Consider the following 23,530-nt stretch of genomic DNA (forward strand, 5'->3'; position numbering starts at 1 on the left):
CACGTTCTCGTGACGCCTGCGGCAACAAGGACGTTCCACGTCCACGGCCAAGTTCTGTGAGTGGTGGCACTGGCTAACACTCCCAGGTTTCTACAATAGGTCACATAAATATCCAAGAAAGTGGATGGGAAAACGGCGGCGCGGTAGCTCAATTGGTAGAGCATCGCATGCGAAAAGCGAAGGTTCTGGGTTCGGTTCCCACCTGCGGCAAGTTGTTTATTCATCCACTTCATTTTCCATTACTTTTCGTTTCATTATTTCATAGATAAGCACAAGTAATTTCCCCTATGTTGTCCTTGGTGCCAGTGTTTTGTTGGCTTGTGATATGAATAATAAAAATCGGGCCCCTCGGTTTACCCCCTTTCTTCTCGTTTATTACATAGCGAGGGTCTCGAGTCCGGCAACAATGATGCCTTCAGGTAGCATATGTGGGTTTATTGACCAGTTGCCTTCACCCAAAAGGATCACGTTCTCGTGACGCCTGCAGCAACAAGGACGTTCCACGTCCGCCGCCAAGGTCTGAGAGTCGTGGCGCTGGCTAACACTCCCAGGTTTCTGCTATAGGACACATAAATACCCAAGAAAGTGGATGGGAAAACGGCGGCGCGGTAGCTCAATTGGTTGAGCATCGCACGCGAAATGTGAACGTTGTGGGTTCCGTTCCCACATGCGGCAAGTTGTTTATTCATCCACTTTATTTTCCATTATTTATCGTTTCTTTATTTCATTTATTAGGCACAAGTAATTTCCCCTATGTTGTCCTTGGTGTCAGTGTTTGTTGGCTTCTTATGATGTTGCTAATAAAAATCGGGCCCCTCGGGTAACCCAATTTCTTCTCGTTTATTACATATAGAGGGTCTCGAGTCCGGCAACAATGATGCCTTCAGGTAGCATATGTGGGTTTATTGACCAGTTGCCTTCACCCAGAAAGATCACGTTCTCGTGACGCCTGCGGCAACAAGGACGTTCCACGTCCGCCGCCAAGTTCTGTAAGTGGTGGCGCTGGCTAGCACTCCCAGGTTTCTACTATAGGACACATAAATACCCAAGAAAGTGGATGGGAAAACGGCGGCGCGGTAGCTCAACTGGGTGAGCATCGCACGCGAAATGTGAACGTTGTGGGTTCGGTTCCCACCTGCGGCAAGTTGTTTTTTCATCCACTTTAATTTCCATTATTTATCGTTTCTTTATTTAATTTATTAAGCACAATTTCCCCTATGTTGTCCTTGGTGTCAGTGTTTGTTGGCTTCTTATGATATGACTAGTAAAAATCGGGCCGCTCGGTTAACCCCCTTTCTTCTGGTTTATTACAGAAGGAGGGTCTCGAATCCGGCAAAATTGATGCCTTCAGGTAGCATATGTGGGTTTATTGACCAGTTGCCTACACCCAAAAAGATCACGTTCTCGTGACGCCTGCGGCAACAAGGACGCTCCACATCCGCCGCCAAGGTCTGTGAGTAGTGGCGCTGGCTAACACTCCCAGGTTTCCACTATAGGACACATAAATACCCAAGAAAGTGGATGGGAAAACGGCGGCGGGGGAGCTCAATTGGTTGAGCATCGCACGCGAAATGTGAACGTTGTGGGTTCCGTTCCCACCTGCGGCAAGTTGTTTTTTCATCCACTTTAATTTCGATTAATTTATCGTTTCGTTATTTCATTTATTAGGCACAAGTAATTTCCCCTATGTGGTCCTTGGTGTCAGTGTTTGTTGGCTTCTTGTGATATTGACACGTGTACTTATATTTATCGGGCGACCACGTTTCGCCGCCTAACAAATCTTATCGCACAGCGCGGGACGCGCTTGCATGTATCCGAAGTTTCTGGAAAGTTATCAATGCTTCTATCCGCAGTCTGTTGTCGCCGAAGCTTGTGTTATCTGATTTATTCGCCTGACGCGAATGGTGTAGAACTTTGTGGAAGGCACGCGGGTCCCAACGATTAGTCTGGAACATTCGACGATTCTGTATAAAAGCCGACGCGCTTGACCCGCTGATCAGATTTTCGACGATCGCCGACAGTGTTCGCCGCTATCGTTGTGCTATAAGTGTAGCCTCTTTTGTGGGCACAGGTTCGCCCAATAAAAGTTAGTTTTGTGTTTCACAGTATTGCTACTGTGTTCTTTGACGTCACTACCACGTGACATCTGGTGGAGGTGCTTTTCGTCCATGTACCGGACGCCCCCGACAAGCCGTGATCCAAGCCCGGACCGCAAAGAGAGCACCAACGTAGTCCTGGACCAGCGAGCAAGCCGTCGTCTACAACAGCTGCCCCCGGAGCACGGACTTCTACCTGAGAAGCCCAAGAAGATTGTGGCCAAGACAACCACAATGGCTGCCCCAGTGTCACCCATCGTACTTCAACAACCCAGGGAGCCCCCTACCTTCCGTGGAGCTACGTCAGAGGATCCTGAAACCTGGCTTGAAACCTTCGAAAGGATCTCGACCTTGAATAACTGGACCTCTGAGGATAAGCTACGACACGTGTACTTCTCCTTGGATGATGCCGCGAGGACTTGGTTCGAAAACCGGGAGTCCACCCTAGCAACATGGGACCTATTCCGCAGTAACTTCCTGAGGACGTTCACGAGCGTTGTCCGAAGAGAAAGGGCCGAAGTTCTACTGGAAACCCGAGGCCAACTACCCAATGAGACCATCGCCATCTTCACAGAAGAGATGACCCGTCTTTTCCGGCACGCCGACCCGGAAATGTCTGAAGAGAAAAAAGTGCGTTTCTTGATGCGAGGCGTGAAGGAGGAACTTTTCGCCGGAATGGTAAGAAGCCCACCGAAGACCGTCGACGAGTTTCTTCGTGAGGCGACGAGCATCGAGAAGACACTGGAATTGCGGAACCGGCAATTCGACCGCCGCACCAAGCCCACAAGCTACGCCGGAATTCAATCACTGGCCACGGACGATCTGTGCGAGACCATCAGGGCCATTGTGCGCGAAGAACTGCGCAAGGTCTTGCCATCGTCGCAGCCTCAAGTGGCCTCGATCGCCGACATCGTGAAAGAAGAGGTGCACCGATCGCTTGGAGTTCCTGAGGTGCAACCACAAGTACCGCAGCCTCAGCCAGAAGCGATGACTTACGCCGCCGTCGCACGCCGTCAAGGTCCCCCTCCGCGACTGCGCCAGGGCCCTGCAACGCCCCAATTCCGTCGTCCGCCGCCGCCGCCAGTACGACCACCCGTCGCCCAGCGCACCTACGCGAGGAAGACGGACATTTGGCGCGCCCCCGACCACCGCCCGCTCTGCTACCACTGCGGCGAAGCCGGCCATGTTTACCGCCGATGCCCATACCACGAGATGGGATTGCGAGGCTTCGCCGTCAACGCACAGCGCCCGAGGGAAGGTGAACGCCCTCGTGACATCGCCGACTACCTCGCCGCTACTCAGTGGAGCCCTCGACGACCGTCCTGTTCGCCGTCACCAGGCCGCTACCTGTCGCCACAGCGCCGACCATACACTGGCCCAGCCCGCGGCCGGTCCGTCAGCCCATATCCGGAAAACTAAAAGCAGCAACCGATGGAGGTGCGGTTGCTGTTCGTCGAACTGACGAAGATCCTCCGCCGCCGACGAAGACGCCGAAAAGCCTATCTCGACGACATAACAACGACGACACACCGCCGTCCCGACGAAGTCTGGCAGGAAAGAACACGCTGACGAAAGACCACCTGACGACGCCACGTACCAACCACAGGTCAACGCGACGCAGCCGTGATCCGACGCCGAGGCCTAACTGCAACGCAAGACAAAGAACCACCGACCTCGACGTGCTTCTCGACGGCCACGCAGTCACCGCCTTAGTAGACACAGGAGCCGATTACTCTGTCATGAGTGGACACATCGCAGCCCAATTGAAGAAAGTTAAGACTGCATGGGAAGGCCCGTCAATTCGGACCGCTGGAGGACACCTAATCACGCCGAGTGGTATCTGCACGGCAAGAATTACCATTCATGACCGGACTTACCCTGCCACCTTCGTTATCCTGCAACAGTGTTCACGAGACGTCATTCTCGGCATGGACTTCCTGAACCAACACGGCGCAATCATCGACCTGAAGTCGAAGTCAATAACGCTGTCGGAAGATCAAGCGATACCGCCGGAGAGCTGTCGTAGTCACCACGCCTTGAGTGTGCTCGAAGATCAAGTGAGCATCCCGCCTCGCTCCAGCATTGTTATTTTGGTCGGCACCGAAACACCCGCTTCAGGAAACCAGCGATGCCTTTGTCCTCTCCGATTCTGTTGCATCTACCCCGACGACCGTAGTTCCCAAGCCAGACTTCGACATAAATCCAAGTCTCCCCGTGATTAAGCAGCAACAGCTCAGAAGTCTGCTTCGACGATACAAAGACTGCTTTTCGACGTCATCGAGGATTCGACAAACACCAGTCGCAAAGCATCGCATAATAACCGAAGAGTGCGCTCGACCACTACGCCAGAGCCCTTACCGAGTTTCGACGCGAGAACGCGAAGCTATAAGACAACAAGTCGACGAAATGCTGCGCGACGACATCATCCAGCCGTCGAAAAGCCCGTGGGCGTCTCCAGTTGTTTTAGTGAAGAAAAAGGACGGAACCCTACGTTTCTGCGTCGATTATCGTCGACTGAACAAAATCACGAAGAAAGACGTATACCCCCTCCCACGGATAGACGACGCATTGGATCGGCTCTGCAATGCTAAATACTTCTCATCGATGGACCTCAAGTCTGGCTACTGGCAAATAGAAGTCGACGAAAGGGATCGCGGAAAGACCGCCTTCATCACGCCAGACGGCCTCTATGAATTCAAGCTTATGCCATTTGGACTGTGCTCGGCGCCTGCAACGTTCCAGCGCGTGATGGACACGGTTTTAGCAGGATTGAAGTGGCAGACCCGTCTTGTTTACTTAGATGACGTCGCCGTCTTCGCCGGAAATTTTGACGATCACCTTAAGCGGCTTGCGACAGTGTTAGAGGCCATCAAGTCATCAGGGCTCACTCTGAAGCCGGAAAAGTGTCGCTTCGCTTACGATGAGCTTCTATTCCTAGGCCACGTCATCAGCAAATCTGGTGTACGCCCCGACCCGCAGAAGACAGCTGCCATCGCAAGGTTCCCGCAGCCAATCAACAAGACGGCAGTGCGCAGATTCCTTGGCATGTGTGCCTACTATAGGCGCTTTGTCAAGGACTTTTCACGCATCGCGGAGCCGCTAACACATCTAAAGAAATGTGATGTCGAGTTCAAGTGGGAAACGCCGCAGGCCGACGCATTTCAAGAACTCAAACGACGCATGCAGTCGCCGCCCGTACTTGCACACTTCGATGAGCACGGCGATACCGAAATCCACACTGACGTCAGTAGCCTAGGCCTCGGTGCCGTCCTAGTCCAGAGAAAAGATGGACATGAACACGTGATAGCTTACGCTAGCCGGTCGTTGTCAAAAGCGGAAGGCATTTATTCCACAACGGAAAAGGAATGCCTCGCCGTCGTCTGGGCTACAGCGAAATTTCGCCCCTACCTATATGGCAGGCCATTCAGAGTGGTCAGCGACCATCACGCGTTGTGTTGGCTAGCTAACTTAAAGGAACCTTCAGGACGGCTGGCACGGCGGAGCCTCAGATTGCAAGAATATGACGTCACCGTAATATACAAGTCCGGAAGAAAACACTCTGACGCCGACTGCTTATCACGCGCCCCCGTCGATCCCCCGCCGCAAGACGACGAGGACGACGACGCCTTCCTTGGAATAATAAGCGCGGAAGACTTCACTAAACAGCAGCGAGCAGACCCGGAGCTAAAAGGCCTCGTCGAGTACTTGGTAGGGAACACCGACGTTGTCCCTAGGGCATTTAAGCGCGGGTTGTCTTCGTTCACGCTACAAAACAACCTGCTCGTGAAGAAGAACTTCTCACCAGTCCGCGCCAGCTACCTTCTTGTTGTACCGTCAGCGCTGCGTCCAGAAGTACTGCACGCCCTACACGACGATCCAACCGCTGGGCACCTTGGATTCTCCCGGACGCTGTCGAGGATACAGGAAAGGTATTACTGGCCGCGTCTGACCGCCGACGTCGCCCGTTACGTCAAGACATGCCGAGACTGTCAGCGGCGCAAGACACCACCGACAAGGCCAGCTGGGTTACTACAGCCGATCGAACCTCCTCGTCGACCATTCCAGCAGATTGGGATGGATTTGTTGGGGCCGTTTCCGACGTCAACATCCGGGAATAAGTGGATCGTCGTGGCGACGGACTACCTGACCCGCTTCGCTGAAACTAAAGCTCTACCAAAAGGCAGCGCAGCCGAAGTGGCGAAATTTTTCGTCGAGCACATCCTGCTGCGACATGGTGCCCCAGATGTCCTCATCACCGACAGAGGAACGGCTTTTACAGCAGAGCTCACCCAAGCCATTCTACAATACAGCCAGACAAGCCACCGGAGGACAACTGCCTACCACCCGCAGACGAATGGTCTCACGGAACGCCTGAACAAGACCCTCGCCGACATGCTAGCAATGTACGTCGACGTCGAACACAAGACCTGGGATGCAGTCCTGCCGTACGTAACATTCGCTTACAACACGGCGGTGCAAGAAACAACACAGATCACGCCGTTTAAGCTGGTTTACGGCAGGAATCCGACGACGACGCTCGACGCCATGCTGCCGCACGTCACTGACGAGGAAAATCTTGACGTCGCTAGCTATCTCCAGCGCGCCGAAGAAGCCCGACAGCTCGCCCGCCTGCGGATCAAGAACCAGCAGAGGACCGACAGCCGACACTACAACCTCCGACGACGCTTTGTCGAGTACCAGCCCGGTGACCGTGTTTGGGTTTGGACCCCTATACGCCGACGAGGACTGAGCGAGAAGCTCTTGCGTCGCTATTTCGGACCGTACAAGATCATCCGACGTATTGGCGCACTGGACTATGAGGTTGTGCCAGACGGCATTTCGCTGTCACAGCGGCGCCGCTCACGACCTGAAATTGTCCACGTTGTGCGACTCAAGCCGTATCACCAGCGTTGACGAACTTTGGGACTTCGCATAACTGACCTTTGGACTCGATTTCTTTTCGTTGTTTTGTTACTTATGTTTAATAAGTGTCCTTTTGTGTTTCGCTCTCTTATATTTGTAGCATCGGGACGATGCTATTTAAGAGGGGGGTATTGACACGTGTACTTATATTTATCGGGCGACCACGTTTCGCCGCCTAACAAATCTTATCGCACAGCGCGGGACGCGCTTGCATGTATCCGAAGTTTCTGGAAAGTTATCAATGCTTCTATCCGCAGTCTGTTGTCGCCGAAGCTTGTGTTATCTGATTTATTCGCCTGACGCGAATGGTGTAGAACTTTGTGGAAGGCACGCGGGTCCCAACGATTAGTCTGGAACATTCGACGATTCTGTATAAAAGCCGACGCGCTTGACCCGCTGATCAGATTTTCGACGATCGCCGACAGTGTTCGCCGCTATCGTTGTGCTATAAGTGTAGCCTCTTTTGTGGGCACAGGTTCGCCCAATAAAAGTTAGTTTTGTGTTTCACAGTATTGCTACTGTGTTCTTTGACGTCACTACCACGTGACAATATGATCAATAAAAATCGGGCCCCTCAGTTAACCCCCTTTCTTCTCGTTTATTACATAACGAGGGTCTCGAGTCCGGCAACAATGATGCCTTCAGGTAGCATATGTGGGTTTATTGAGCAGTTGCCTTCACCCAAAAAGATCGCGTTCTCGTGACGCCTGCGGCAACGAGGACGTTCCACGTCCGCCGCCAAGGTCTGTGAGTGGTGGCGCTGGCTAACCTTCCCAGGTTTCTACTATAGGACACATAAATACCCAAGAAAGTGGATGGGAAAACGGCGGCGCGGTAGCTCAATTGGTAGAGCATCGCACGCGAAATGCGAAGGTTGTGGGTTCGGTTCCCACCTGCAGCAAGTAGTTTATTCATCCACTTTATATCCATTAATTTATCGTTTCTTCATTTCATTTATTAGGCACAAGTAATTTCCCCTATGTTGTCCTTGGTGTCAGTGTTTGTTGGCTTCTTATGATGTTGCTAATAAAAATCGGGCCCCTCGGGTAACCCAATTTCTTCTCGTTTATTACATATAGAGGGTCTCGAGTCCGGCAACAATGATGCCTTCAGGTAGCATATGTGGGTTTATTGACCAGTTGCCTTCACCCAGAAAGATCACGTTCTCGTGACGCCTGCGGCAACAAGGACGTTCCACGTCCGCCGCCAAGTTCTGTAAGTGGTGGCGCTGGCTAGCACTCCCAGGTTTCTACTATAGGACACATAAATACCCAAGAAAGTGGATGGGAAAACGGCGGCGCGGTAGCTCAACTGGGTGAGCATCGCACGCGAAATGTGAACGTTGTGGGTTCGGTTCCCACCTGCGGCAAGTTGTTTTTTCATCCACTTTAATTTCCATTATTTATCGTTTCTTTATTTAATTTATTAAGCACAATTTCCCCTATGTTGTCCTTGGTGTCAGTGTTTGTTGGCTTCTTATGATATGACTAGTAAAAATCGGGCCGCTCGGTTAACCCCCTTTCTTCTGGTTTATTACAGAAGGAGGGTCTCGAATCCGGCAAAATTGATGCCTTCAGGTAGCATATGTGGGTTTATTGACCAGTTGCCTACACCCAAAAAGATCACGTTCTCGTGACGCCTGCGGCAACAAGGACGCTCCACATCCGCCGCCAAGGTCTGTGAGTAGTGGCGCTGGCTAACACTCCCAGGTTTCCACTATAGGACACATAAATACCCAAGAAAGTGGATGGGAAAACGGCGGCGGGGGAGCTCAATTGGTTGAGCATCGCACGCGAAATGTGAACGTTGTGGGTTCCGTTCCCACCTGCGGCAAGTTGTTTTTTCATCCACTTTAATTTCGATTAATTTATCGTTTCGTTATTTCATTTATTAGGCACAAGTAATTTCCCCTATGTGGTCCTTGGTGTCAGTGTTTGTTGGCTTCTTATGATATGACTAGTAAGAATCGGGGCGCTCGGTTAACCCAATTTCTTCTCGTTTATTACATAACGAGGGTCTCGAGTCCGGCAACAATGATGCCTTCAGGTAGCATATGTGAGTTTATTGACCAGTTGCCTTCACCCAAAAAGATCCCGTTCTCGTGACGCCTGCGGCAACAAGGACGTTCCACGTCCGCCGCCAAGGTCTGTGAGTGGTGGCGCTGGCTAACACTCCCAGGTTTCTACTATAGGACACATAAATACCCAAGAAAGTGGATGGGAAAACGGCGGCGCGGTAGCTCATCTGGGTGAGCATCGCACGCGATATGTGAACGTTGTGGGTTCGGTTCCCACCTGCGGCAAGTTGTTTTTTCATCCATTTTAATTTCCATTATTTATCGTTTCTTTATTTCATTTATTAAGCACAATTTCCCCTACGTTGTCCTTGGTGTCAGTGTTTGTTGGCTTCTTGTGATATGACTAGAAAAATCGGGCCGCTTGGTTAAACCCCTTTCTTCTCGTTTATTACATAACGAGGGTCTAGAGTGCGGCAACATTGATGCCTTCAGGAAGCATATGGGGGTTTATTGACCAGTTGCCTTCACCCAAAAAGATCACGTTCTCGTAACACCTGCGGCAACAAGGACGTTCCACGTCCGCCGCCAAGTTCTATAAGTGGTGGCGCTGGCTAACACTCCCAGGTTTCTACTATAGGACACATAAATACCCAAGAAAGTGGATGGGAAAACGGCGGCGTGGTAGCTCAATTGGCAGAGCATCGCACGCGGAATGTGAAGGTTGTGGGTTGGGTCCCCACCTGCGGCAAGTTGTATTTTCATCCACTTTAATTTCCATTAATTTATCGTTTATTTATTTCATTTATTAAGCACAAGTAATTTCCCATATGTTGTCCTTGGTGTCAGTGTTTGTTGGCTTCTTATGATATGACTAGTAAAAATCGGGCCGCTCGGTTAACCGCCTTTCTTCTCGTTTATTACATAAGGAGGGTCTCGAATCCGGCAACATTGACGCCTTCAGGTAGCATCAGTGGGTTTATTGACCAGTTGCCTTCACCCAAAAAGATCACGTTCTCGTGACGCCTGCGGCAACAAGGACGTTCCACGTCCGCCGCCAAGTTCTGTAAGTGGTGGCGCTGGCTAACACTCCCAGGTTTCTACTATAGGACACATAAATACCCATGAAAGTGGTTGGGAAAACGGCGGCGTGGTAGCTCAATCGGTAGAGCATCGCACGCGAAATGTGAAGGTTGTGGGTTGGGTTCCCACCTGCGGCAAGTTGTATTGTCATCCACTTTATATTTCCATTATTTATCGTTTCTTTATTCATTTATTAAGCACAAGTAATTTCCCCTATGTTGTCCTTGGTGTCAGTGTTTGTTGGCTTCTTATGATATGACTAGTAAAAATCGGGCCGCTTGCTTAGCCCCCTTTCTTGTCGTTTATTACATAACGGGGGTCTCGAATCCGGCAACATTGATGCCTTCAGGTAGCATATGTGGGTTTATTGACCAGTTGGCTTCACCCAAAAAGATCACGTTCTCGTGACGCCTGCGGCAACGAGGACGTTCCACGTCCGCCGCCAAGGTCTGTGAGTGGTGGCACTGGCTAACAATCCCCAGGTTTCTACTATAGGACACATAAATACCCAAGAAAGTGGATGGTAAAATGGCGGCGCGGGAACTCGATTGGTAGAGCATCGAACGCGAAATGCGAAGGTTGTGGGTTCGGTTCGCAACTGCTGCAAGTTGTTTTTTCATCCACTTTATATTTCCATTATTTATCGTTTCTTTATTACATTTATTAAGCACAAGTAATTTCCCCTATGTTGTCCTGGGTGTCAGTGTTTGTTGGCTTCTTATGATATGATTAATAAAAACTGGGCCCCCCGGTTAACCCCCTTTCTTCTCGTTTATTACATAACGAGGGTCTCGAATCCGGCAACATTGATGCCTTCAGGTAGCATATGTGGGTTTATTGACCAGTTGGCTTCACCCAAAAAGATCACGTTCTCGTGACGCCTGCGGCAACGAGGACGTTCCACGTCCGCCGCCAAGGTCTGTGAGTGGTGGCACTGGCTAACAATCCCCAGGTTTCTACTATAGGACACATAAATACCCAAGAAAGTGGATGGTAAAATGGCGGCGCGGGAACTCGATTGGTAGAGCATCGCACGCGAAATGCGAAGATTGTGGGTTCGGTTCACAACTGCGGCAAGTTTTTTTTCATCCACTTTAATTTCCACTAATTTATTGTTTCTTTAATTCATTTATTAAGCACAAGTAATTTTCCCTATGTTGTCCTTGGTGTCAGTGTTTGTTGGCTTCTTATGATATGACTAGTTAAAATCGGGCCGCTTGCTTAGCCCCCATTCTTCTAGTTTATTACATAACGAGGGTCTCGAGTCCGGCAACAATGATGCCTTCAGGTAGCATATGTGGGTTGATTGAGCAGTTGCCTTCCCCCAAAAAGATCACGTTCTCGTGACGAATGCGGCAACAAGGACGTTCCACGTCCGCCGCCAAGTTCTGTGAGTGGTGGCACTGGCTAACTCCCAGGTTTCTACTATTGGACACATAAATACCCAAGAAAGTCGATGGGAAAACGGCGGCGCGGTAGCTCAATTGGTAGAGCATCGCACGCGAAATGCGAAGGTTGTGAATTCGGTTCCCACCTGCGGCAAGTTGTGTATTCATCCACTTTAATTTCCAAAAATTCATCGTTTCTTTATTTCATATATTATGCACAAGTATTTGCCCTATGCTGTACTTGGTATCAGTGTTTGTTGGCTTCTTATGATGTGACTAATAAAAATCGGGCCCCTCGGTTAACGCCCTTTCTTCTCGTTTATTACATGACTAGAGTCTCGAATCCGGAACATTGATGCCTTCAGGTAGCATATGTGGGTTTATTGACCAATTGCCTTCACCCAAAAAGATCACGTTCTCGTGACGCCTGCGGCAACAAGGGCGTTCCACGTCCGCCGCCAAGGTCTGTGAGTGGTGGCGCTGGCTAACACTCCCAGGTTTCTACTATAGGACACATAAATACCCCAGAAAGTGGAGGGGAAAACGGCGGCGCGGTAGCTCAATTGGATTCTGCTTCCGGCCACCGATCGTGACGGACGCATGATGACGGGCTCCGTTGGAGCGGCTTCAGCGGCCTTTTCTGGCCGCGGAAACAGGACGATGGAACAGGAAGGCACCTACCAAGTTGTTCTGCCAGGTCTGCCAACAGGTCGTTATGTTTTAAATACAGTTTTTTTGCACGCTTATATTACGGCGCGACCGTACCGGATTGAAGATTTCCGTGACGCATTGGCACAGCATTCGCTTCTTCCGGATGTTATTGCCCTGGGGGCGTATCTCATGAGCCATGTCTGGGCTATCACTTTCAAGGACGCGGACGCGGTGAAGAAGATTTCGAGCATCGGGGAGCTGCGTGTAAAAAACCGGCGCTGCCTGGTGATTGACCCGGCGAATCAGGACGTTCGACTGAAGCTCCACTGGCTTCTACACAATGTGCCTGATGAGGACGTGCGTGTCGCCTTTGCGCCCTATGGAAAAGTTACCGATGTAGGCCGGGAGCGCTGGCGTGTGCAAGGTATGACAGAGAAGGGCTCAACTACCCGGCTCGTCACCCTCAAGTTGAAAGCGGGCGTGAAGTTGGATGACTTGCCGCACCAGCTGAGCGTTGGCGGTGAGTTGGCGCTTGTTGTGGTACCAGGTCGACCCCCGCGGTGCCTTCGGTGTCGTGGTACGGGCCACATCCGCAAGGAATGTCGAGTCCCGCGTTGCGGAATCCGCCGACGCTACGGGCACGAAGAAGACCAGTGTACTCGCACTTACGCGAGCATTACAGGCCCGGGAACCAGCGAGGACTCGGCCGAGATGCTGATGGACGAGACGGATGCGGAGGAAGCAGCCCGTGCAGGAGGACAACCACAGCGCGATACTCAGCCATCGTTCACGACTCTGGTGAAGCAGAAGGCGGGGCCCTCCCGCGCAACAGATGGTAGTGTACAGGCGCAGCATAAGCCTGAACAGGACGACGTTGACAAGGTGAATGAGGCGGCGAAAGCCGCGGTCGCCGAAGAAAGCAACGTGGAGACCCCCGGCTTTGATACGATGGAGACGAACCTGGAAGCGGCGAGCACCACGGCTGGGAAACGTCCGCATGAAGAAAGCGTCGACGTGAAGCTGCAGCCAGGCGGTGGCGGCGAGGAGCCTCCGCCGAAGGCAGGGGGAGTGAGACGCTCGTCTTTAAAACCGCGGCCGAACCTTCCGGCCGACACGCGGAAGGCGGGGAAACTGCCTCCGTAGTAGCACAAGGTCCTGGTCCGTGTCAGCGCCGGTTGTGTTAGTCGACCGGTGTCAAGAGGTTCTGGCAGTCGTGAGGAAGGCTACGTCACCCATGAAGGTAGGCACCATGCGGATAGAGGCGTTTCTTCTTCCAAGACATGGCTTTTACTCTTATTACTCCCCTTCGAGTTGCGACCTTGAATGTCAGAGGGCTGGGAGCAAGAAGGCGACAATGCCAGCTTAATCGCCTTCTTCTGGATAACGATATTGATATAATTGCTATACAAGAGTCGAAAATAGAGAGCCAAGAGCACACTGACCGCATGGTGTCTTCCTTTCAAGCAAACTTTCATGTGTGCGTTTGTCATTCTGTTGGGACGTCGGGTGGGTGCCTTGTATTCATCCGTAAGACGTTAAGAGTGAACGTAGAGTCTGTATTTTCGTACCCAAGTGGTCGCCTTTTGATTGCTGATTTCACTTTTTCGAATTTATGGTGGCGAATTGTTTGTGTATATGCTCCTAATGTAGAAAGCGAGCGAAAAATTTTTTTTGAATCCCTTGAGCCATGGTTCAAAGGCGACAAGTTTTTGCTTGTACTGGGAGACTTCAACTGTGTGTATGCCGCAGTTGACAGAGTGAAGTGTAGGCCACTGAGAGACAAGAGCTCTGAAGTTTTGAATACTTTTGTGTATGAGTATGGTTTCGAGGATGTTGGCAATGTGTTTTGCAATGGGACCAACCCTGAATACACGCACTTTCAGCGGGAGAGCCATGCGAGACTAGACGGGATGTATGTATCTGTCGAACTTATGCCGCTATGCTCAAGTTATGACGTTAAACCTGTGTCTTTCAGTGATCATTGCCTCGTGAGCATGACTTTAGGAAAGAAGGGCAGGAAATCGCGCTTTAACTGGCACTTATGGAAACTGAACACAAAGCTTTTGGAGGATGAAGGGTTCATTATGCAAGTAAAGACCCAGCTAGACAAACTGCTAGACGCGCAGCCAGCTAGTTTTGCAACTGAATGGGAGGAGTTCAAAGAGTGCGTAAAAATGAAAGCAATAGAAAAGAGCAGCGTGGCTCGTTATAAAGCGAAAGAAAAAGAAAAAAGAAATGAACGGGCAACTTGAATGGATGCTGAGCATGGAAAGTAGCGCGCCGGGAACTTTCACGAAAGAAATACGGGAAGTGAAATGCCAACTTGAAAGAATTGACGCTGACAGGTATAGGGCCGCCGTCATACGCGCAAGGTCTGAAAAATTGTGGGCTGGCGAAACGCCGACAAAACGAGCGCTATCAGACGAGAAAAGATACGCTAGCCAGAAAGAAATTAGGAGCATCCGATATGACAGCCGGACTTCGGAAGATGCGAGAGATATTCAGAGCGCTATAGCCAAACACTTCACAGAACTTCTTAGCAATAAGCTCGACACCATAGAAGGCTTCCATGCAGACTTTTTAAGACTGGTGCCAACACTAGACGACGAAATTAAGGAACGCCTTGAACTGCCTATAACTTTACAGGAGATAGAAGAGGCAATAGACGACCTACCATCTGGGAAAGCTCCTGGGCCAGATGGGCTAAGTGCGGCCTTTTATAAAACCTTTAAGCTTCCTGTTGCACAGTGCATGCTCCATGTGATAACTGAGGCTTATGAACGCAAACAGGTTCCATTGCCTTTCAACACGTCCCACATCGTTCTCATTCCCAAGACTGATGATCCGGAAGAACGACTGTTGGTGGGGTCATATCGACCGATTAGTCTCACCAACGTCGACTACAATGTATTTATGAAGGTTCTAGCAATAAGACTGCAGTCTGTGATCACGAAATTGGTAGGGTCTCACCAGACGTGTGGAATTAAAGGCCGTAGCATCGCCACAAATATACATGTCGCACGCAGCGTATTAGAGTGTGTTGATGCAGTTGGCAGTCAGATAGCAATGATACAGCTCGACTTGGCGAAAGCGTTTGACCGCGTCTCCCACGAAATTCTTTTTTCCATCCTGGAACATTCCAAACTAGGCGACGTTATAGTAGAAGGCGTTAAAATGGCACACAAGAACTGTACAACCCGCATTATAGTTAATGGCGATCTCACTGACAAACTTGCTGTACGCTCTTCAGTAAAAAGGGATGCCCGCTTTCCCCCTTGCTTTTTGCAGTGTATTTAGAGCAGCTATGCCTGGCAATTATATACTCTGACCGAATTTCAGGTTACAGACTGCAGTCATCACACGTGAAAGTACTCGCGTATGCTGACGATATAGCGGTGTTTTGCGCTGATAGACAGAGCATCTTTGAAGTCACGAGTGTGGTCGAAAAGTTCTGCGCTCAGACTGGAAGTCAGCTCAATTGGGGAAAAAGTTCCTGTTTTTGGCATGGCGAATGGGACGTAACACCGGGTTGTTTTCCTCGGCTTCGATGGTCCACCTTGCCAACGCGGTATCTAGGAGTGCCCCTGGGTGGTTATCGGGATCCCAGCTCGTACTGGAAAAAAAGAAACTTCGACAATGAAAGAGAAAGCGGTCGCGTGGCAAGGAAGACAGCTATCAATGTTTTCCCGTGCCTCTATCTGTAATGTCTTTTTGATTTCGAAGCTCTGGTATGTAATGAATGTGCTGTGTGCGACACGAACAGCTATTCAAAAAATGCATCGTGTTTTGCTGTTTTTATTTGGGCGTCCACCTGGGAAAGAACCAGCCGAACTAACCTGTTTGTTTCCGTTAAAGGCGGAGGCCTTGGCCTGGCGCATCTTTTTTTGCGTCAAGTGGTCTCGCGATTCATGTTTTTGCGTGATCAAAGTGATCCCTTTCTAAGAACTGTTCTGCAAGTGCGCCTACAGAGACTGCTCCCTGGAAGGGTAGTCTCCTGTGATAACATGTGTGGTGCTGTGACAGGATACTTGCGCGAGGTTGTTCTTTCCTGCAAGATGTTGGAAGTACGTTTCAGCCCTGAATACCTATGTTATGTTAATAAGAAAAAGCTGTACAAGGCGCTGGTTGACGTGATGTTGCCAGTACCCATTTATCGGACACCACACTTTGGAGGCCCAGGGCAAGATATCTTTAAAAGAGTTAAGAATATGCCCGTTAGACCTGGGGTTAAAACTTTTTTTTAAACTGCATTCTGGTACGCTGCCTGTTAAAACCTGGCTGCATGATAAAGGGCTATTCGTGCCATGGACAACAAACTGCTTGTTATGCAGGAAGCCCAAGACAGCGGAACATGTTTTCCTAGAATGCTGGGATCCAATGTTTTATTGGGATGTCCTTCAGAGGACGATTAAAAAGGAACTCGCTTTAAATCCTTACGGCATCCGGTACTTACCAGTTGAAAGTGAAGAAGTACCCTAAGATTTAATTATGCTTCTTGGCCTCCACAGTTTGCGGAAAACGCGTATGCAGGTGCGACATGCAGACATAAATACAGGTTCCACACGTGAAAACTTCATCGAAAGTGTTGTTTATCTTCGCGAATGTTTCGGGGCTCAGACTGATCCACCAGAGTGGATATCACTGCTTGATGATTTAGCACAAATGAAAAGAATTTAGCACCACTCGCCTCAGTCCAAGTGTGGCTGAAGTGTTTTAGCATATGTTACTTTGTATTACACGTCCAAGACGGCAATAAAGAAAAAAAAAAAGCGCGGTAGCTCAATAGGTAGAGCATCGCATGCGAAATGCGAAGGTTGTGGGTTCGGTTCCCACCTGCGGCAAGTTGTTTTTTCATCCACTTTATTTTCCATTATTTTTATCGTTTCTTAATTTCATTTATTAAGCACAAGCAATTTCCCCTATGTTGTCCTTGGTGTCAGTGTTTGTTGGCTTCTTAGGATATGACTAGTAAAAATCGGGCCTCTCGGTTAACCCCCTTTCTTCTCGTTTATTACATAACGAGGGTCTCGAATCCGGCAATATTGATGCCTTCAGGTAGGTTTGTTGAGCAGTTGCCTTCATCCAAAAAGATCACGTTCTCGTGACGCCTGCGGCAACAAGGACGTTCCACGTCCGCCGCCAAGTTCTGTGAGTGGTGGCGCTGGCTAACACTCCCAGGTTTCTACTATTGGACACATAAATACCCAAGAAAGTGGATAGGATAACGGCGGCGCGGTAGCTCAATTGGTAGAGCATCGCACGCGAAATGCGAAGGTTGTGGGTTCGGTTCCCACCTACGGCAAGTTGTGTATTCATCCACTTCATTTTCCAAAAATTTATCGTTTCTTTATTTCATATATTATGCACAAGTATTTGCCCTATGTTGTACTTGGTGTCAGTGTTTGTTGGCTTCTTATGATGTGACTAATAAAAATCGGGCCACTCGGTTAACGCCCTTTCTTCTCGTTTATTACATAACTAGAGTCTCGAATCCGGCAACATTGATGCCTTCAGGTAGCATATGCGGTTTATTGACCAGTTGCCTTCACCCAAAAAGATCACGTTCTCGTGACGCCTGCGGCAACAAGGACGTTCCACGTCCACCGCCAAGGTCTGTGAGTGGTGGCGCTGGCTAACACTCCCAGGTTTCTACTATAACACACATAAATACCCAAGAAAGTGGATGGGAAAACGGGGGCATGGTAGCTCAATTGGTAGAGTATCGCACGCGAAATGCGAAGGTTGTGGGTTCGGTTCCCACCTGTGGCAAGTTGTTTTCTCATCCACTTTAATTCCCATTAATTTATCGTTTCTTTATTTCATTCATTAAGCACAAGTAATTTCCCGTATGTTGTCCTTGGTGTCAGTGTTTGTTGGCTTCTTATGATATGACTAGAAAAAATCGGGTCGCTCGGATAGCCCCCTTTCTTCTCGTTTATTACATAAGGATGGTCTCGAATCCGGCAACATTGATGCCTTCAGTAGCATATGTGGGTTTATTGAGCAGTTGCCTTCACCCAAAAAGATCACGTTCTCGTGACGAATGTGGCAACAAGGACGTTCCAAGTCCGCCGCTAAGGTCTGTCAGTGGTGGCGCTGGCTAACACTCCCAGGTTTCTACTATAGGACCCATAAACACCCAAGAAAGTGGATGGGCAAACGGTGGCGCGGTAGATCAATTGGAGGAATGGGAGTTGCTGAAGCAAAGCATTAAATTGAAGGCAATCGAAAGAAGTAGCGTACTGCGATATGAACAAAAGGCCAGAGAAAAGGATTTAACAACATTGCTAGAAACATTTGCGAAGCTTGAATGCATGCATCCTGACGCCTATCAACAAGATATGCGCGCCGTTAAGAAGAAGCTCGAGGTATTCGACGAAGATCGCTTCCGAGGTGCGCTAGTGCGCGCCAGAGCAGAAAGGCTATCATGCGGGGAAACGCCAACGAAAAGAGCACTGGGGCTAGAAAAAAAGCACTCGAGACGTAAGCAGATTCAGGCTATCGAATATGAAGGGGTGGTATTAACGGATAACAGTAATATAGGGCATGCTTTCTTTGAGCATTACAAAGAACGTTTTGCATTCAGGCCTGTCAACATGCACGATTTCAAGAAATTATTTTTGCAACGAATCGCACAGCTGTCGAGTGAGGTTAAAGAAACCTTAGAACGACCATTAACAGAACATGAAGTGATGAAAGCCATCGAAGACCTGAATCCTGGGAAGTCGCCAGGTCCAGACGGTCTTTGTGCCGCTTGGTACAAATCGTTCAAAAGCCACCTAGCTCCCATCTTAACAGCAGTTTTCAATGAAGCATATGAACTGAAAATACTTCCACCATCCTTTGGCCAGTCCCATACAGTACTAATACCGAAAACATAAGAGACCGAAAAGCTCAAGCAACTTTCCTCCTACAGACCCATAGCGCTTACTAACTGCGACTACAAAATATTGATGAAGGTGTTGGCACGACGGGTCCAGTCAGTTATTCAGGAAGTAGTCGGCCCACACCAGACGTGTGGTATTCGTGGAAGAACCCTTTTCACTAACATCAATAAAATGAAGTGTGTGCTGGAGTGTTATGACGCCATGTGCGATGCAGTAGCCATCCTCCAGCTAGACTTGGAGAAGGGGTTTGATTGTGTTTCTCACGACATATTGCTTACCATCCTTGAACACGTTAATTTTGGCCACATAATCGCTGAAGGGGTGACCATGGCGTACCGGAGCTGCTATACCAGACTTATAGTTAATCAGATGTTGGGGGCCCCCATTAACGTGAAGCGCTCCGTTCGCCAGGGTTGTCCACTCAGTCCACTCCTGTTTTGTGGGTACATAGAAACGCTATGTCTGGCCATCATCGAAAATGAATGTATTAAGGGGTTTAGTCTTCAATCAGCAGAAGTGAAGCTACTGGCATACGCTGACGATGTGGCTGTGTGCTGTAAAGACAAACAAAGTGTATTGAATACTGTTAATATCGTCAAAAAGTTTGGTAACGCCACTAACAGCTACGTTAACTGGCAGAAATGTTTGGGGTTTTGGCATGGAAGATGGGCGTCTACACCAGACCACTTTTCGAACGTAAACTGGGTCACGACGCCAGTTAAGTACCTTGGAGCACCCCTTGATGCCTACAAGGACAGTAGCGAGTACTGGAAGGAGCGGACAAAAGAACTAAAAGAAAAAGCCGACCGATGGAACGCCTGTCACTTGTCAATGTTCGTGAGAGCTACAGCGTGCAACATGTTTCTCGTGTCAAAGATCTGGTACGTAATGCAGGTCCTACAGTGCTCTCGTATTAATGTGCAGAAACTGCACCACGTGTTCGCTGTATTCGTGTGGGCATCGAGCTGGGAGCGATGCAGCCGAGATAATCTCTTCCGACGTGTGAAGGATGGTGGTCTGGGGTTGGCGCACCTTTTCTTGCGTCAACTGGTGAATAGATTCTCCTTCTTTCGAGATACAAACGACCCATTTCTGCGCACGGTGATCCAAATGAGGCTGTCAAGATCACTTCCCGAATTCGTTGTAGGTACGGAAATAATGCCAGGACCAGTCCGTGGTTTCCTGCGGGAAATAGTTCAGAGTGTTTCTTTTTTGCGTGTTCGTTTTTCAAGTGCATATTTGTGGAGTGTAAAACGGAAAAAGTTATATCGTGATTTATGTGACAGTGTTTTGCTGGTACCTATGTACAGAGCCCCGTACAGTGGAGGCCCAGGCCTAGATGTATTGAAAAGGGTGAAGAAGATGCCAGTTCAACCAGCCACTAAATCGTTCTTTTTTAAATTACACACCGGTACTCTACCTGTTAAAAACTTCCTTGAACAACGTGGGTTCTACATGCCATGGGGAACCCACTGCCTTATATGTAAAAAAACAGAAAGCGTAGATCACGTCTTCATCCACTGTTGGGAAGGGGTCTTTTTCTGGGACGTGTTACAAAGGACTCTAAAAAAGGAGCTACATATAGATCCCCACGGAATCAGGTTTCTGCCAGTATATGACGACGAAGGTTTCCCGTACGACCTGATCATGCTTACGGGCCTCCACTGTTTATGGCGCGCAAGAATGGCGGCTTACCATTGTGACCCGGATGCCCGACCGGCGCGTATGTACTTTTGTGAATCCATGCAACGGTATGTGGAAGTGATCAAGTTGCAACAGCCTGTTCCTGAGTGGCTGTCGAGGGTTGAACCCCTTACAGCACTAAAGGAATTTTAATCCGACAACGTCGTGCCACAGTACCGGACGGCAGCGAATGTAAATATTACTGTTCTTTGTTCCGTTTGTGTATTCATCCCTTTTTGCTTCTTTGGTCTTTGTTTATATCATTTAGGAATTTGTGTTGTGATATGTCGAGGACTGGCAATAAAAAAAAAAAGGCGGTAGCTCAATTGGTAGAGCATCGCACGCGAAATGCGAAGGTTTTGAGTTCGGTTCCCACCTGCGGCAAGTTGTTTTTTCATCCACTTTAATTTCCATTATTTATCGTTTCTTTAATTCATTTATTAAGCACAATTAATTTCCCCTATGTTGTCCTTGGTGTCAGTGTTTGTTGGCTTCTTATGATATGATTAATAAAAATCGGGCCCCCCGGTTAACCCCCTTTCTTTTTGTTTATTACATAACGAGGGTCTCGAATCCGGCAACATTGATGCCTTCATGTAGCATATGTGGGTTTATTGACCACTTGCCTTCACCCAAAACGATCACATTCTCGTGACGCCTGCGGCAACGAGGACGTTCCACGTCCGCCGCCAAGGTCTGTGAGTGGTGGCGCTGGATAACACTCCCAGGTTTCTACTAAAGGACACATCAATACCCAAGAGAGTGGATGGGAAACGGCGGCGTGGTAGCTCAATTGGTCGAGCATCGCACGCGAAATGCGAAGGTTGTGGGTTCAGTTCGCAACTGCTGCAAGTTGTTTTTTATCCACTTTATATTTCCATTAATTTATCGTTTCTATATTTCATTTATTAAGCACAAGTAATTTCCCCTATGTTGTCCTTAGTGTCAGTGTTTGTTGGCTTCTTATGATATGACTAGCAAAAATCGGGGCGCTTGCTTAGCCCCCATTCTTCTCGTTTATTACATAACGAGGGTCTCGAATCCGGCAACATTGATGCCTTCAGGTAGCATATGTGGGTTTATTGACCAGTTGGCTTCACCCAAAACGATCACGTTCTCGTGACGCCTGCGGCAACGAGGACGTTCCACGTCCGCCGCCAAGTTCTGTGAGTGGTGGCGCTGGCTAACACTCCCAGGTTTATACTATAGGCAACATAAATACCCAAGAAAATGGATGGGAAACGGCGGCGCGGTAGCTCAATTGGTCGAGCATCGCACGCGAAATGCGAAGATTGTGGGCTCGGTACCCACCTGCGGCAAGTTGTTTTCTCATCCACTTTAATTCCCATTAATTTATCGTTTCTTTATTTCATTCATTAAGCACAAGTAATTTCCCGTATGTTGTCCTTGGTGTCAGTGTTTGTTGGCTTCTTATGATATGACTAGAAAAAATCGGGTCGCTCGGATAGCCCCCTTTCTTCTCGTTTATTACATAAGGATAGTCTCGAATCCGGCAACATTGATGCCTTCAGTAGCATATGTGGGTTTATTGAGCAGTTGCCTTCACCCAAAAAGATCACGTTCTCGTGACGAATGTGGCAACAAGGACGTTCCAAGTCCGCCGCTAAGGTCTGTCAGTGGTGGCGCTGGCTAACACTCCCAGGTTTCTACTATAGGACCCATAAACACCCAAGAAAGTGGATGGGCAAACGGTGGCGCGGTAGATCAATTGGAGGAATGGGAGTTGCTGAAGCAAAGCATTAAATTGAAGGCAATCGAAAGAAGTAGCGTACTGCGATATGAACAAAAGGCCAGAGAAAAGGATTTAACAACATTGCTAGAAACATTTGCGAAGCTTGAATGCATGCAACCTGACGCCTATCAACAAGATATGCGCGCCGTTAAGAAGAAGCTCGAGGTATTCGACGAAGATCGCTTCCGAGGTGCGCTAGTGCGCGCCAGAGCAGAAAGGCTATCATGCGGGGAAACGCCAACGAAAAGAGCACTGGGGCTAGAAAAAAAGCACTCGAGACGTAAGCAGATTCAGGCTATCGAATATGAAGGGGTGGTATTAACGGATAACAGTAATATAGGGCATGCTTTCTTTGAGCATTACAAAGAACGTTTTGCATTCAGGCCTGTCAACATGCACGATTTCAAGAAATTATTTTTGCAACGAATCGCACAGCTGTCGAGTGAGGTTAAAGAAACCTTAGAACGACCATTAACAGAACATGAAGTGATGAAAGCCATCGAAGACCTGAATCCTGGGAAGTCGCCAGGTCCAGACGGTCTTTGTGCCGCTTGGTACAAATCGTTCAAAAGCCACCTAGCTCCTATCTTAACAGCAGTTTTCAATGAAGCATATGAACTGAAAATACTTCCACCATCCTTTGGCCAGTCCCATACAGTACTAATACCAAAAACATAAGAGACCGAAAAGCTCAAGCAACTTTCCTCCTACAGACCCATAGCGCTTACTAACTGCGACTACAAAATATTGATGAAGGTGTTGGCACGACGGGTCCAGTCAGTTATTCAGGAAGTAGTCGGCCCACACCAGACGTGTGGTATTCGTGGAAGAACCCTTTTCACTAACATCAATAAAATGAAGTGTGTGCTGGAGTGTTATGACGCCATGTGCGATGCAGTAGCCATCCTCCAGCTAGACTTGGAGAAGGGGTTTGATTGTGTTTCTCACGACATATTGCTTACCATCCTTGAACACGTTAATTTTGGCCACATAATCGCTGAAGGGGTGACCATGGCGTACCGGAGCTGCTATACCAGACTTATAGTTAATCA

Source organism: Dermacentor andersoni, chromosome 7 (genome assembly GCF_023375885.2).
Source record: "Dermacentor andersoni chromosome 7, qqDerAnde1_hic_scaffold, whole genome shotgun sequence".
Taxonomy (NCBI): domain Eukaryota; kingdom Metazoa; phylum Arthropoda; class Arachnida; order Ixodida; family Ixodidae; genus Dermacentor; species Dermacentor andersoni.